At 39.4% G+C, this 17,194-nt stretch overlaps 1 protein-coding gene across 1 annotated transcript in view; it reads left to right on the top strand.

Annotated features, from left to right (window-relative positions):
• HDGFL1 (HDGF like 1) overlaps positions 1-17,194 on the top strand; it is a 41,857-nt gene that overhangs the window by 15,903 nt on the left and 8,760 nt on the right. Inside the window, exon 3 of the transcript XR_006342082.1 lies at positions 16,056-16,134. The gene's annotated coding sequence lies outside the window, so the exon portion shown is untranslated. The remainder of the gene's footprint in view (positions 1-16,055; positions 16,135-17,194) is intronic.

Below are 17,194 nucleotides of genomic sequence, written 5' to 3'. Positions count from 1 at the left end.
TATATCATTTGCCTTTTAATGGGGCTTTCTGGTGACTCTACAGTTTTAAATGGTTCTATATGCATCAAATATTCCTTACCGAATGTTCTTGCTATGTGCTCTACAAATATGGATGGAAATAATTATAGTGAGGATGGCTTCATATGATGATGTCATTCCAGAGAAAGCCTGCACCGCAGGGAGCATTTCCAGTAAAGTATGGCAGAAACTGCAGGGTAATCAGAGTGCAAATTCCAATTTATTTAAGCAATATTGTTCTTGCTCCTCCATTTCACAAAGCTGTCCTTTCTCATTAAATTTTTGAAAGAGAATGGATGAATTTTAGCAGCATAAATCTGAATGCTGCTTGACCTTTTTTGAAAACTCTGCCTGGAACACTGACATCAGCTGTCTTTTCACACATGTAGTGACAAAGGGATGAAGTTGAGGCTTATAAGGAGTGGGCGGAATAGAGGCACGGCTTGATGCCAGCCAACTCAGTTTCTATTTGAAGAGAAGTTTGTGTACCTTGAGGGAAGTGCCTTGTTTTATGACCCCCATAAAGGCCTTGTTCTGGATGGACATCCCAGGGATGGGCTTTGATTTGACCATGCTTTGGCTCTCTGGCAAAATCAAATGAATGGATAAAAATAGAGTTGATATCATCCTACACTGGCAACAATTCAACAGTTAAGTGTCTTTACTTGTTTAATAGCTTATTTTTAGCAGATGTTTATTAATCACCCACAATGCATCAATTGTACAAGGTGGAGGGATTATAAAATCAAATTAAATGCAGTTCTTGTCCTTAACATGCAAATAATTAGGAGCCGTCTTCTCATTAGAAGATTACACTACAGTGTGGTCAATTCTATGACGGAAGGAGACCCAGGGTGCTGAAGGAGTACCTGGAAGGGACCCTTACCCAGATGGGTGTGAGAAGGAAGTTTCCCATATGTGGTGGTATCTGTGTTTGGGTCTTTAAGGGCCAATTAATCAGGAAGGAGTGAAGTGAAAGGGTTTGAAAGCAAAAGGGCTAGAGTTTTTCAAATCACCCAACCTTATAAAAAATGAAAAAGAAGAGTAATTTGTTTTCTTTCCTTTGGTTGGGGATGAGAACATGGAAGAATGAGGAAAGCATCAAGTAGAAAAAAGAAAAGCAAGTTTGTGCATAAAAACCCTTGTCTTTATTGTGTTTGAAATATATGAATTTTAGTGTAAAGATCAGAATAGCTATTGACATAATTGCTCATGGTCTCAGGCGAGAGGGGCCCTTGCTTTGGAACCCATGCTTTAGGAAGCTTTTGTTTCTTTTTTTAAATTATGAAAATATGATAACACATTTACAGGAGACATGGAAAACACAGAACAAGTTACATATAGTTAGAAGGCTTTTCATACAAGACCACCTCTGTGCTCTGGGTTTAGCGGTCATTGCTGCCCAGTTCAACACATAATCTAAAACATCAGCTCTTGTGATGGATGTTCAGGGCCCAGGGAAACCCCTCTCCACAGCTGGGCCTGTGTCTGCCGGTCCCTGAGTGCTCACTCTGTGAAGATCTATGACCGTGCCCTTGCAGCACTGGAAATGGACCCTGTTTCACAAACGGGACACTTGAGAAAAAAATGGAAGCAATTTTCTTGCATTAATTTGTCCTAATTGACTAAAACTTCTCAGATAATATGTGTGCAATAGATTCTTGCCTAACAAAGGACAGTTTTCAATTAGGACCAAAAGAGCATCCATATCCTTGCTTATCTTTAATGTTCTAGTTTGTAGACGAGGAAGGAAATAAAATTAATTCCTAATTCCTAATTTGGTAAGTAGGGTGGTATTCTCAAAATTTGCACATAAAGGCTAAGGAATGTTGTAAAGTATTAAATATTTATGGGCTTCCTAAGTGGCTCAGTGGTAAAGAAACTGCCTGCCAAGCAGGAGACACAAGTTTGATCCCTGGGTCAGGAAGATCCCCTGGAGAAGGAAATGGTAACCTACTCCAGTATTTTTGCCTGGGAAATCCCATGGACAGAGGAACCTGGAGGGCTGCAGTCCATGGGGTCACAAGAGTCAGACATGACTTCGTGACTAAACACCAAGAATGAATTAAGTATTTATATTGCTTAAAAAATTCTCTATTCCCACCCCCCTGCCTTTTGCTCTTTCTCTATGCATATACACTCACACATAATATATACACAAAAACATATTCATGAAAACACATAAAGCATAAAAATTTTACAATGAATGCTAAAATCCAAAAGGCTTTATTTATGTGAAAATACTAAATTCTTTAAAATTACATAAAGATTTCAGCTTGTTAAAATATTTTACTTACTCTTTTGATAGTCTTTTTGTTGTAATTTGCCTTTCGCCTTTTAATTTTAAAGATAACTGAATATTTTGGAAGTAAAGACTGAAAATATGAAAACATATTTATTTTTCATTTGTCCTTGTGACTTACATCTTTAATGAGTGAAACTAAAACCTTTGTATACTTGTACTATTTTTTAATCCTCTAGATCACTGTAATCACTAGAACATAAATTATGTAAAAATTTAATTGATAATATAATTAGTAATTTTCCTAAAATGAATATTATAGACATATATAAAATCTATATTTTTGTGTGCTTTTATTACCCATTCTAAACTCACCAAACTAAACAGAATACTACAATATGCAGAATAGTGACACACTTTAGTTATTTTTGCTATTTTCCCTACTTCATATTTAAAAAGCCATAGTTTTACATGTTATATATAAGACATTGTCAATATAAAGGTATATTTTTCCCAGAACATATTCTATTTATCGGTTTATTAAATTGAATAGTTTTTATATATTTAACCATATGTATATGGGATTCTATTTGTACTCTTGCCCCAGGCCTTGATTACGGAAATGTCTTAAGCAAGGGAATAACATATTCAACATTTCACTTGAGAAAGATCACTCCATTAAAGACAGTAAGTTAGGAAGCTGGTCTCTTTCTGTCTGGATAGTGTTTTGACCTCTAGCCTGACCTTCCTATTCAACCCCACTCATTTATTTCCATATCATATCTTTGGAGTGGGTTTTGAGCCCTGCCACTGTAGGTTTCCTGGCCAGTAATTTCCCAGCTACAGGCCTATCCATTTTCAGAGCAGGCATTTTTGACAGCTCAGCCACAGAGATAGATAGATAGTCTTCTGTCCTTAACTAAAAAGAAAGCTGAGACTCCATGGGAGCCTGTCTTGAGTTTCAAATCCCAAGACTTATGCAATATCTAACGCTAGCCATGAGCCACAGGAACTGCTCTGCAAATAACAGTGTTTTGAGTCCCCTGCAAACCCGTTGGTGGGAAAGCCCTGTAGACATGAGTTTCCAATCGAATCCACCATGCACCCCTCAAGACTCAGTCATCCAACTTCTTTAATGACAAGTAGACAAGAGCTGGGTATATTTGGGATGCTATTTCAAATATTCTGCATGGGTTCATTTCATGGGGAGAAGGGAATTATAAGGACGGAAACCAGAGCTTTCTTTTTTTGCAAAGCATTTTTCATTCTGGCTTCAACTTGAAATTGAATGAGAAATCTCCTGCCTACTGTCAAGCTGAAATAAGATGTAGAATATATCCTAAGCCAGAGCCAGGGATTCTAATTATAGTTTTTCTTGGACTTACAGATTTGAAAGCTTTCTTCTCTATTTTTATCTTAAAGTAAAATACCGAAGTTAAATTTGATGGTAATGCCTTGGTGACATCAAGTTTCTAAAATGGGAAGCAAATTTTGTTTAGAAAATACATTCTGTAATGCTTTTATCTTTTCTCATCATTGATGGGAGAATATATTTTGATGGGAATATTGAAGGTTAATAAGTACTAAATTATTAACTAGGAGATGAAATTGAGTAGTCCTGATAAATTAATGTTTATACATGTAAATGTATAATTTATGTATATGTGCATAAATTTACATATGTGATAATATAGAGACAGTATTTTAATAAGCAAAATAATTTCTGTTTTCAATTTGTATAGATTTTGTGAATTTCTCATCACATCAGTAGGAATTCTGGAATGAACTTACGTAATTAAAACTAGATTTAAAATAATTTTTTGATCTATTACTGTGATTATTCTTATTAGCAGTTTAACTTGGCCCTAATACATTTTATTTGATTTTATGCATGTCATCTCTCCATTTCCCACAGGAGTGGGATGTGGCAGCATCGTCAACTCCAAAGACAGCTCTGCAAAAGATTAGCATCCTCAACAAGAGTGTCAGAGGCATGTAGATGAGGAAAATGCGATCATAATCACTCACTGTGAATTTCCCAGGACAAAATTATGCTTAAATATCAACATCAAAAGTTAAACTTGGTTAAGATGGTAGATGGCCAGTTCTCTCATGTTCAACTTTATCCAGAAGACCACAACTTATACCTAACAGGGTTCTCATCGAACGGTTGATTACTGTTCTGGTTTTGGCCTGGGATCTGCTACTTATTACATGTAGGACTCTAGTCGAGTTAACTTTTCCCTTCCTCAGTGTACTCATCTGTAAAATGGGGAGGAGAATGGTACTTGTTGGGATGTAATATGGAAATAATACTTCTTATAAGGATTAAATGATATGCCGGAGATAAAACACTTAACACAGAGACTGGCATGCACTAAACTCAAAACATATATTAACCACTAGTGTAGTACCTGAAAAGTGTACTCTACTAATAATGGAACAACTGATTTTTCTGGATAATTGCCCACAATAATTGACCACCTTGGATATTTATTTTGTGCCACGATGACGATGGAGTCAAAAAACAAACCAGTCATCACTCATAATTATAAAGAATCATCTTTAATGAATTTCAATTATAAACTCCCAGGAAAGAACATTCTTTATGAGGCCAAAGATAAAGAGAGCCAAAGCCATAAAGAATTGTGACCCACTTAAATATTCTTTCCCAAGCCCAGGACTACAGTTCTTGCCTCACTAAATGGAATTTTAAAGCATTGCTCTCAATCTCTTCACAGGTATGTTTCGACTCAGTAGAGGGCTCAGCCTGACGTACAAGAAACCTAAAGCAGGATAGGGCGGCTCCAACTGTCCAGACCTATAGCCTCCATTGAGAGCCCACTGCAGGAAGCCATGCAAGCAAGAGCCACAGCATGGAGAACTCACAGCTTAGCACTTTGGAATATTTATTTTGTCTACTTCTAAAATATTTAGTCTGAACCATTTAAACTGATACTTTATTGATGTACACACTTGTCCAAATTTATAGCTACCAACACTGCGTGGAGCTTTAGGGACTCCAGGTTCATGGTTAGCTGATTGTTTAAAAAGCCCATATGTGAAAAGCCAGATCTCTCTGTGAATGTAGATAAAAAGTGGGTCAAGCCGAATGTATGGAAAATGAGATAATGGGAGATTCAAAGCATATTCCCATGGGGGCCAGTTTCTATGATGTCCAACTGAACTCCATATTAATGAAGGATGAAAACCTCTCACAACTGATAAGCAGGCTGTCTCCTGGCAATTATCATAGCTCCTGTTGCAAAATAGGTGCTTTATGTGGGCTTTATCCATTCCTTGACTTGCTCTCCATGAGGAAGCACAGCCTCAAATAATTGCGGGTCTATTAGCACATCAATTATCTAAAGACCTTGATTTTAGCAAGGAGTGGATTTTAATCAGTCACTGCAAATGTTATCAAGAGATTAGTTGTCCCAGAGAATAAAATAAAATTAACTACAATTAGACTGTAATAACTTGCAAGTGCCATGAGCATACATTTTCTAGTTCCTTTAGAATGAACGCATTTGTCTCTACCTTGTATAGAAAAAAGATGCTTAGACTTTTGCAATAATAACAGGAATTAATGGGACCTCTTATCTCCCTTTCCTGGAAGGAGCTGAAAGTACACAACTGAACTAATAAATAAACAGCTCATACTTTACTATACCCGCGATCTTAGTAAATAAGACAATGTGAGATAACAGAAACTAAACAACTTGTTAAAGAAGGCTCTCATTTCCGTCCTGGAGTTCAATCTTATGTTTTTAAAGTGCTGGTATTTGGAAAAAGGAGGGGATGATGAGGAGTGACAGGAGAAGATGCAGAAAGTTTCAGTGATAGTCAGCACCTCACTTGAGGTACCAGGTGACAGCTTGGTAGATCTGAGGACATGTGAGCATTCCGTCAGGCATCCAGAAATACTCGGTGAGAGAACTTATTAAAGTATCACACTTGTTAATTTCAAGCTGAATGGGGGACTATTACAAGTGTCTGTAATGATTTACTTTAAAACACTTTGGCACGCACTGTACAATATCATGTGCCTGCTAGTTAGTTAAAGCTTCAACTCTAGGGCCATTCAGTATCTCTAATCAAGAATCCACACTCCAAGGAAGGTGCTTAACATGATAGGCAAAAGGCTAATTCCAAAGGTGACTACTAAAAGCCTTTAACTATCTATAGCTCAATCAACATCTGAGGATTTTCTAATCAGCATAATGAAGGTCAGACAAGGGTTTGCTCAGTGAAATTAGTGACTTGGTTTTTGGCATGATCTTGCGTAGAACTGTACTCTGGTGAGATAAAATGAAAACTGTTCTGGAGATGTTCAGTTCAGTTCAGTTCCGTTGCTTAGTCGTGTCCAACTCTTTGTGACCCCATGAATCACAGCATGCCAGGCCTCCCAGTCCATCACTCACTCCCGGAGTCTGGCCTGACTGAAATATTTTAGTGATGTTGCATAGACGTGCATGGACAGAGTGTAACAATTCAAAGAGGCTCATAGCCTATGGTTCTCAGGGATGGCCCCTGATGCTTGAACCCTTAATGACTTTGTGGCTGGTCCTTGATGGCCTGATGATAACTATTAAAGTCACAGTTTTACATCCCCCAAATGTTAAAACACCTACCTGGAGAGAAAGATTCATGCAAGATGGTAGGCAGGAAAGTGAGGTTTCAGCCAGCTTACAGAATAGAGATTTGATTGCATGTAAATGTTTAATATTTTCTATATTTATAACAACAGAATTTACTCTAAAAATTATTTTGTTTATAACTTGGTATAAGATTCTCTAGCTAACTTCCTCTCACCTCCAACTATTCTGTGATTAACTTTCTCCACCAAAGAATTGTTCTTGTCCAAACTGTCTTAGGCCACTTTGCAAGTCATCAGATTATTCTTATAATAAAATTAAGTGGAAATACCACATTTGAAGGGGTTTCCCTGGTGGCTCAGTGGTAGAGAATCTGCCTGTAATGCAAGAGAGGGGGGATTCAATCCCTGCATCAGGAAGATCCCCTGGAGACAGAAAATGGCAACCCCCTCCAGTATTCTTGCCTGGGAAATCCCATGGACAGAGGAACCTGGTGGGCTATAGTCCATGGGGTTGCAAAAGAGTGGGACACAGCTTAGGGACTAAACAACGAAAACAAACATATGCAAAGACTAGAAAAGTCAGAGATATTTTAGTTGCACTTTATTTATTAATCAAGTTTCACTTAATTTATGATCTTTATAGTATTTTGACTTTAAAACAGGGATTCTTAACATAAACTTAAGAGGCTCATAACCTGGAGGTGGAAACACTACATTTTTAGTTTCATTAACCACTAAGAATTTATTTCCCTTCATCTTTGAATGTAGACAAATTGCATTTTAGCATGCCCATGATTTTGTTACTAATAGGAATCACAGTTCTTTCTTTTATCACTTTATGTTGGTTGCAGATAGCTCTGAATATCATTTAGGATTGTCACTACTTAAAAATAATGGTAGTTATTAGACCAACTGCTAGATGTTTTATTTAATGTATTGATACAGAACTGCATAACTATATCACAGCACTGTTTTTTTAAACTTTAAAAAAGTTTTTTTTTGTATTGTAATTTTTTGTATTTTAAGACTTTATTTCAATATAATTGACTTTCTTTTTAATCCTGGGCTTTTCCCAGGAAATGCAGTGGTAAAGAATCCGCCTGTTAATGCAGGAGGTGCACATTTGATCCCTGGGTCTGGAAGATTCCCTGGAGAAGAAAATGGCAATCCACTCCAGTATTCTTGCCTGGAAAATTCCATGGACAGAGTAGCCTGATGGGCTACAGTCCATAGTGTTGCAAAGAGTTGAACATAACTGAGCAACTGACCACATAAGCATGCACTTTTTGTATTTTATCTTATGCATTTAAAAACATTATTTGGAGAAAGGGTCGATGGCAATCACCAGCCTGTAAAAGGGTTTCATGCTACAAAAATGGTTAGGAACCTCTGTCCTAGAAAGTTCCTTCAATGCCAAATTTTCCTCCTTGCTAAAATGAAACTTGAACTATTTCCTTGTTTCTGTGATGTCTTAGAAATAAGTGAATGGTGTGTATGTGTGTAAAAGAGGTTGGGTTTGAGGTGTTAAACAGAATGTATGGATAAACACAGCTAGTAGAGGTCTTCCAGGAGAGGCAGAGGATACAGTAAGAATGGAGTTATTGGAATGATTTTACTTGAAAATCTCTTTTCCAGTTTGTGCAATGGAAGAAGCGAAGTTCATGGGAACCATTTATTAAGACCCTTAGACTAAACTTTCTCCTGCCTCAACATCTTTTTCTGTGGGCCAAGAAGCTTGTGAGCTAAACAGGCACTAGGGATGGGAGAGGTAGTCAAAGAGCTCTAGCTTTAAGAGCTGTGATCCAGGGTCACAGACTTTAAGGCTTCGGATTGGCCAACCCAATGTTTGAGTTTCATCTGACTGAGAAAAATGTCTCCAAGACCACATTCATTCAATTCAGCTTTCTTATTTCCATTTGTGTGTGTTGCCCAATTAGGAAAGGGCTTCCAGATCTTTGATTGCCCTGAAGTAGATGTGTCTGTGCTTGGCAGGTCTTCCTGGAGAACCCTTGCACTGCTCATCTGTAAACCTGGGGAGAGATGGCTCCTCAGTGTCCATGAACTTGTGGATAGGTCTCTCCTAGGTCTCCACTGACTTCCCAGACAGAAGTCTTATTGGTGTCTGCCCTGGGAAACCTCAGATGCAAAAAAAGCAAAAACTGCATAAAGCACCAACTGGCCTGGTTTGACTCCTGACTAGGCACCTTGTTGTTACAAAAAACCTTAAACAAGTCATTTCCTCTCTGAGAGCTCAGTTTCCACATCTATAAAATGCAAATAATAGTAGTAATAATAATAATAATATATCATCTCCCTTTGTGTTGTTGTGGGGTGTAGAACACATCTAAATGATGTCTGGCATATATAGGTACTTATTTAATGTGAATTTTTTTCACCTCCATCACTTATCCCTCCTGAAGTCAAATAGCTCCAGATGCTGAATACTCTCTACAGCGATAAATCTGCTCTCTCTGAAAAGCCTGTTTTATGATATTTTCCTTTATTTTGCATGTTTCTTTCCTTAAAACTGTAAGAAAGTGCTGCAACTTATTTTTATCTATGTTTTAGTAAATAAAGATCAAGGACTTCATGACAGGGCTTCACAGGTGGTGCAGTGCTACAGAATCCACTTGGTAATTCAGGAGACAGGAGAGATGCAGGTTCTACCACTGGGTTGGGAAGATCCCCTGGAGTAGGAAATGGCAACCCACTCCAGTATTCTTGCCTGGAGAATTCCATGGACAGAGGAGCTTGGCGGGCTACAGTCCATGGGGTCATAAAGAGTATAACACAACCGAGAGCCTGAACGGCGCACGCGCGCGGGTGCACACACACACACACACACACACACACACACACACACACACACTCCACAATAGAGATTAATGCTCTAGGAGAACACAGTAAAATTAAGCAGTAGAAAAACAACTCATGATAGTAGGTGTTTCATTTTCCACTTGAGGACATGTTCTCTCATTTACTCATTTGTTCAAAAAGCATTCCTTGTTTTCAGACTGTCTGAAAACATTTCAGACATTTTCAGACCATTCCAAAAAACAAGGGTAGGGAGAGTTAACCATTTGTGGCAGGAACTATGCTCTTTCTCTTCAAGTAACACACATTATACTTAGGAAAACAACAAAATGGTATCCAATATAAGAGTTCCTGAAGAACTAAAAAATCCCAACCTCTCTCTTTTTTTTAATGTATCTCAGTAATTGGCATACCGTCCACCCTTGCTCCCTCAAATTAGGAGTTATACTTGTTCCTTTCTTCTCATTTTCCTACATTTACTTCATCAGCAAGTCCATTCTTGCTACTCTCAGAAAACAAAAGAAATCCAATCACTATGAGACCAAGCTGTCATCATCATCTCTGGCCTGGGTGCCTAAAGCAACATCCTGAAGCATCTCCCAGCTTTCTCTCTTCCGCTTTCAAAATCAGTTCTCCACGAGACAGCCAGAGTAACATCTCTAAAAATTATACATGGCATCAGGTCACTCTCAGGCTTAAAACCACGTAACCTTTTCCCCTTCCATTTAGGCTAAAATTCAAATGCGTTTACCAGGCCTTCAGAGCCCAATGTGAGAGAGAGCCTTGTGTGCCTGCCCTCCCATCTCAGGGTCTGCACCTGAGCGACGCCCTCGGTCTCTCACTGCTGTCCCTGGTCTTCACATGGGTGGCTTTTTCTTTGTTCATAGCATTCAGGTCTCAGACTTCTTTACTGGTTGTACTTGATCTGATCGCATTTAATTCTCTGCAATGGCTGCTGTTGATTTTTGCCTATTTAGTTAGTAGTTAACGTTTATAGAGTATGTGCCACACATCTTCTCAATCTTTTCCCGTTTTAACTACACCCTCCTTCTGGGATGATCTCTTGCTCTCCTAGGGTTTCAGTAATTACCCACAAGTAGGTCCAGGGGACCCCACCTTCTCCTTTCACTGTGGTTTTTCTAGATTGAGCACAAAGTGTAGCACAGAGGAAGTGCTCGGTGACTATTTGCTCAGTAAATGATTGGTGACTCTTAACGTTCCCCTGGAATTGATAACTGTAAATTATTGTAGATGGTAAGACAGGGATCTCAAAACTGTGTTCCAAATGGAATCTCTAACCTACCCCCAGGACTCCTTTTTCCTTCTGTGCTCCATACTTGGAGAAATTTTTATAATATCGACATCATTCTCAAGCCAGAAACATTGTAACGCTGACCCTGAGCAAATTCTTCCTCTGCTAACTACTACTGAATTAGTAGCTAACTAACTGAATTAGTCTAAACTCCTTAAAACAGAGGTCCTTCATGAGCTAGAGCTTACATCACTAGTTTCATTTCTCTCGACTGTGTCCCTAGGCCTGTCTCGTCCACACTGTATGCTATGCTGTGATCGTCATACATGCTTGCCCACACTGTATGCTATGTCCACACTGTATGCTGTGCTGTGATCGTCATACATGCTTGCTCACACTGTATGCTATGTCCACACTGTATGCTATGCTGTGATCGTCATACATGCTTGCTCACACTGTATGCTATGTCCACACTGTATGCTGTGCTGTGATCGTCATACATGCTTGCTCACACTGTATGCTATGTCCACACTGTATGCTATGCTGTGATCGTCATACATGCTTGCTCACACTGTATGCTATGTCCACACTGTATGCTATGCTGTGATCGTCATACATGCTTGCTCACGTTTAAGGTGTCATGCGTGCTGCTCCTTCAGGTTGTGAGGGTCTTCTCCCACCCCCGATGTATTCGGCATGGCCCACCAGCCCTGGCCTTCACCCACCTGACAGCAGCCTCACACTGGCATCTCCTTGATCACTTCCCGTCGTTTTTTGAGACTCATTTCCTCTGGGAAGTGAGCTGTCTCTCCTGACCTTCCTGGCTTGCTAAAGCATGGTTCTGATTCAGGATGCCTGGAGCAGAGTTCTGAGAATATGTGTTTATAAAAAACCCTTGGGTGATACTGATGCTGCACGATCATGAGTCATCGTTCAGTAAATACTAACACACTGTATTGTATTTGGCCATTTATTTGTCTATATTCCTCACTAACCTGTGAGCTCTGTGAGGCAGGGGACATATCTATCTTGTTCACTTTCTAACAAGCATACAATCTAGCAATAAGAGATGCTCAATACATTTTTGTCAAATAAATGCATAAACCTTGTGACTTTTGGGGGGGCTCTCCAGGACTCCAGCCTATAATTTTCAGGGTTATGAGTAGGAGTATCTGGTGTGTGCAATGTAGCTAAGTGATTTTAGTAAATCATATCTCACACCAAACTACAATAATATTATTCAGATTTTTGCCATAGCTTTGATATCATTCCAGGATTGTTCATAAGATGCATACTAAAGCTTAAATCCTGAATGCTAATAATTTCTGATTTCATTTTTATACAGAAATGAGAAAAAAATGTTAAAAGTCAAAGCCAATATTAGCCTCCTTGTCAGATTCCTTATCCTTGACCAATATTTACTAAGAGTTCCTTTTGAGAATAACATTGTAGGGTTTGTGTTAAGGATAAATTGTTAGGTATAAATGCCATTACCAAAGTCCAGGTAAATGTCAAGGTAAATGTAAGTAAAGGTGAAATAGAAGTGTACGTATATATGTATACATACACACACTTTAATTTTAAGCTGGGGTAATATTTTTACCTGTGAATGTTAACATTTTCCCAAGTGTTATACTGAAACTAACTTGAAGGTTTATCAATGGAAATAGAAAATGTTTTTCCCCTTGAGGACAATTCTTTCTTTGGAGCCTGTTGTGTTCAACTTACTAATCATCACAGGCAGCTTATTTTGTCATTCCCCTTCTCTCCTTGCTCCCCTAAAAATAAAAGTCTTAAACCATGATTGAAAAATCAGTCCTGGTCTTTATGTCTTTAAAATGACATAATTAAATATGATTATCTTGGGGTATTTATAATTCCTAGAGAATTAGGTAAGATAAAAAGATTTGCTCAGATAATTTGCATGACTTTTCATTTTGGTATTGTCAGAATGAAATCTATTTGTTGGTAACCCTATCCTTAAATTATGTAGGATAGTCAATTTCCTAATGAAAACTCGATTTGTATCTGATTATTAACGTGATGCATCATCATAGCACATGTTGATAATTTAGAAAATTAAAAAAATCCCACCCATAATGCAGTGTATGGAGATGATTAATATCTCACAGTTAGTAGCTCGTGCCTACACTTCTTTTACAAAAGTAGAAAATAGATTTCTCTTTCAGGGGTGTCTTCTATTAACTGGGGCAAGCTACCTGGATCACTGTTCTAAGAAAAGCAGAAACTGCTTCTAAGCCGAAACGGAAAAATAGTAGTGAACAATTAGCAAAAACTAATGTGAGCTTGGTGGGGTTGGGGAGTGAGAGATGTGGGAATTATGCCATGCATTTGTTATCCTAGATTTTGAACAAAATACCATGTGGACAAAGATGGGTAAAATTTATTTTTTGGTATGTATAAGGCTAATTTTTGAGGAAGTTAGTGAATTTGTGCAGAAAGCTCTCAAACCCTCCTACTCAGTTGTGAGCAACCTATCATGTCATTCCTTATACGTGGAGAATTAAGCACACTTTATCAAAACAAGCATTAACATTTAAACGTTTTATTTAGTGTGTGTTCTTCCATGAACATGGCCCTTTCTGTACAGTGCCTTCTTTCTTTATACATTGCCACTAGGGGCTAGGCATTTGGGGTTCACCCCTTGATTATCACCTTTTAAAATTTGCTTACCATTATTCACTTACCATTTTTTTTCCCCAGAAAAGAGCAAAATGAAGAGTTGGGTGGAGGAAGGAAAAACAGGAAGAAGAGAGGCAGGAAGGGAGGGAGGAAATGAGACAGTTAAGGAGGAAGAGAAAAGTTGAAAGAGGAGAACACACTGATTTAGAGAGATTAATTGCAATGGCAAATCCCAAGAGAAAAGAAAAAATGAATCCTTAAAAGGAAAGTGGAAAAGCCTCAGCTCTCTCAGACAGTCTTCTCTGGGGATGCTGACTGGACACTCTGCCCCCCTGGTAATCGATACGGTCATTTGCAATTAAGCTAAGGGAAAGGCTAGCGGGGAACAGGGGTCCCCGCCTCCACCCATGCCTGTGATCTGAGCTGTGGGAGCAGCAGAGGAAGTCTGCAAATGGATAAATGATGTCATGGAGCAGAGGTGGAGATGGGAGCAGCGAGGGAGTGAGAGGCAGCAGGCTCAAGGAACTTCCAGGACCTGGCGAGCTGAGTTGAAATTAGCTGAGGAAAGTCAAACACAGGCCGGAGGAAGCGGCAGGGGGAGCGGAGCTGTGGGAACTGGACTGCAGGCGGTTTTCCGGGTCCATAGTCCCAGAGCAAAGGGAGAGGGCTGCAGGGCCGTGGCTGCTCACTAATGTGCCAGGAGACGGCTCAAAACCCTTCAACCAGACTTCACTCAGTCTCTCGTGCGTGTCTGACTCTTTGTGACCCCATGGACTGTAACCCGCCAGGCTCCTCTGTCCATGGAACTTTCCAGGTGAGAATACTGGAGTGGGTTGCCATTTCCTTCTCCAGGGGAATCCTCCTGACCCAGGGATCAAACCCTCCTCTCTGCTGCATCGGTAGGCAGATTCTTTACCCCTAGCACTACCTGGGAAGCCCTAACCATCTGTTAGTGGAAATGTTGGGAAAAAAAGGTAGAAAAGCATTTGTGCTCGATGTTTGCACTTTGGCTTATATGGCAGAGGGAAATTGAGTTCCAAAACCTGTAGCTTCATTAGTGGGCTATGCACACAGCCACGCAGGGACCTAGCCCTGTCCTCCAGCAGGCTGGCAGCAGCCCTGAGCCTCCCTGGACCACAGTCAACTTATTCTGCCCTCCAGCAGATCCCAAGCAACTACACAAAGCATGGCCTTAGCGCCAACCAGGCCAGGGAACCAGCCCCGCCTACCAGCACACCCAAGGTAATCGGCCCTGCCACAGCAGAATGATGTAGCCTGCCCACGTAAGGGTCACCTCTAGAGCACACGCTCTGATGAACAGAAGGGAGCGTGGTAAGGACCCCACAGGATGTCTCCTACACAAGGACGCTTCAAGATTGGGAAACATAACCAATCCACTTAACACAAGAAATAAACACAGAGAGTTGGACAACACGAGAAGACAGAGGAGTGTGTTCCAAATGAAGAAATAAGACATAACGTCAGAAAGAGAACTAAGTGGAGATAAGTATCTAAGAAACGAGTTGGACACGATAATTCCAAAGATGCTCACCAAACTGGGGAGAAGAATGAACATAGTGTGAATTTCAATAAAGAGAAAATACCAAGAAGTACAAGAGTCAAACAGTGAAAAACACAGCTGAAATGCAAAATATATAAATTCTCCAGTACATGGAGGACTTAAAATAAATGTTAGCTCTCCTTTCCTGTTTACTTTAAAAGTTTAAACTTAATTTAGTGGCTGATGCATGCTAAGGCAAATGATCACCCATTGTTTCAAGAATCATATAAAGCCATTCTTTTACAATTAATTCCAATGAGGTATCTTAGATTGATTACATTTTTGTACCCTTAATCTTCTATAGTGAAATAATATTAATGTTAGTAATATGTATACTGTAGTAATTCCCATATTTTTGTAATTGAATGTTGTAAGTAAAGCCTGGTATAGCAAGGCAGGAAAATGATGGTATGCTCAAACAAAAAGAAATTAATGCATGGAATTTTCAGGGAGGTATTTCAAGGTGAAGAGAACAAGGGAGACTAGAAGCTGTCTGTGAGGGCAGTCAGATGGAACGGTGGCCTTCCATGGAGAAATGTAACCCTACCATTCAGCAGCTGAGTTCAGGGAGAACTTACATATCCTGACCTCAATTTGTTCCTGCCCTCTGTTCTACCAGAGTCTCCCATCAGCTGAATTGAATGTGAAACCAGACTGGATTTGGGAAAAGAAGAAAAGATTAGCCAGCATAGTTGTGTATGTGTGTACATACACATATAAAATCAAAATCAAAAGAGGCTCAGGTGGGTGCCTCCACCAAGAGAATAAGATTACATGCTATAACCTGATTTGGGTTTGGAAGATAAATAACAGGTAGTCAACTCTACCAGGGCAGAAGTTCAGAGCAGGGATCCATCCAGTTCTTGTTGTATACCCATAGTGTTACCTGAGAACAGCATTCACCTCTTTCTTTTTTTTTTTTCAGGGTTCACCTCTTGATGGGCATTAAGCCAAAACAACCATGCTGAAGATCAGAAGGAAGGATTTGTTACTACTTGCAGCAAGTAAGGAGAACACTGGGGATCTTCCCCAAAGCTGTGTCTCCCTGAACAGTAATACTGGAAAAGTTTAAAGCTATAAGTATTGGGTTGGCCAGACAGTTCATTGAGGTTTTCCTGTAACATCTTACGGAAATCCCAAAAGAGCATTTGGGCTAACCCAATAGCATATATGTATATTCATGAAGAGGCTTGAGTGGTTGATAGAGTCCAAGCTTTAGTTGATTGAAGTCATAAGGGTCAGAAAAGGTCAACATCATCATCTGTTAGGTCGCTGTAGATCTGGTGGTTGAGTGCTTCAGACTGATCTTTACTAGTGAGACAAAACTGGTGGTCTTTACAACTGATATGTTTCCTTTGCTATCATTACTTTTCTTGCTTGGTAACAGGCAGTGTTCCTATATTCTTTTGTTCCCTTAGATCATTAATTACTGAGACCTGTTTAAGGGCAAGCATTGTGGCCACATTGAGATCACAAAATGACTTAGGCCAAAAATGGCTTCTCCTCTCTCAAGAAACCCATTCCTGGTTCTCTTCCTTCTGGGAACCCATACCTTATCAGGTTACAACAGGATAGCTGGCAAATGATTTAACTAGCCTGAAAATTCAATCTCTATTCTTTGGAGGAAAAGAAAGATGGCTCCAGACTGACATCGGATGTGAGCAGGTTAAAATGTCCATTTGCATCTTGAGAAGGGCTGAAATCAACTCCCCAGTGAACAGACCATCCATTATTTACCTCACTTAATCTAGTACTCGTGGCACAAGAAGTATCACCACTGGGATTCTAGTTTGTCCTTTTGACTAATAACTTTCTTTGGAGGGATCTGTTTGGCAACGAGAGGAGCACTGGCTGTTCTATCAGATGAAAGCTTTCAGATGTTAATGAAATTGGACTCATCCTTGACCCATTTCTAGTCATTGGTATTTCACCTGAGAGTGACCTCAAGTGATAGCCAACTGGGAGATAATGTTCTAACATGCTTCGAACATTTGTTTTATAGGGAAAACAAAGATATTTGTGACTTCATATCTCACGAAGATGATAAGAAGCATTTCCTATTTT

The sequence above is a fragment of the Cervus elaphus genome, chromosome 7, assembly GCF_910594005.1.
Source record: "Cervus elaphus chromosome 7, mCerEla1.1, whole genome shotgun sequence".
NCBI classification, from domain to species: Eukaryota; Metazoa; Chordata; class Mammalia; order Artiodactyla; family Cervidae; genus Cervus; species Cervus elaphus.
Note: the sequence above shows the minus strand (reverse complement) of the source record. Positions and strands in the feature narration are given on the sequence as shown.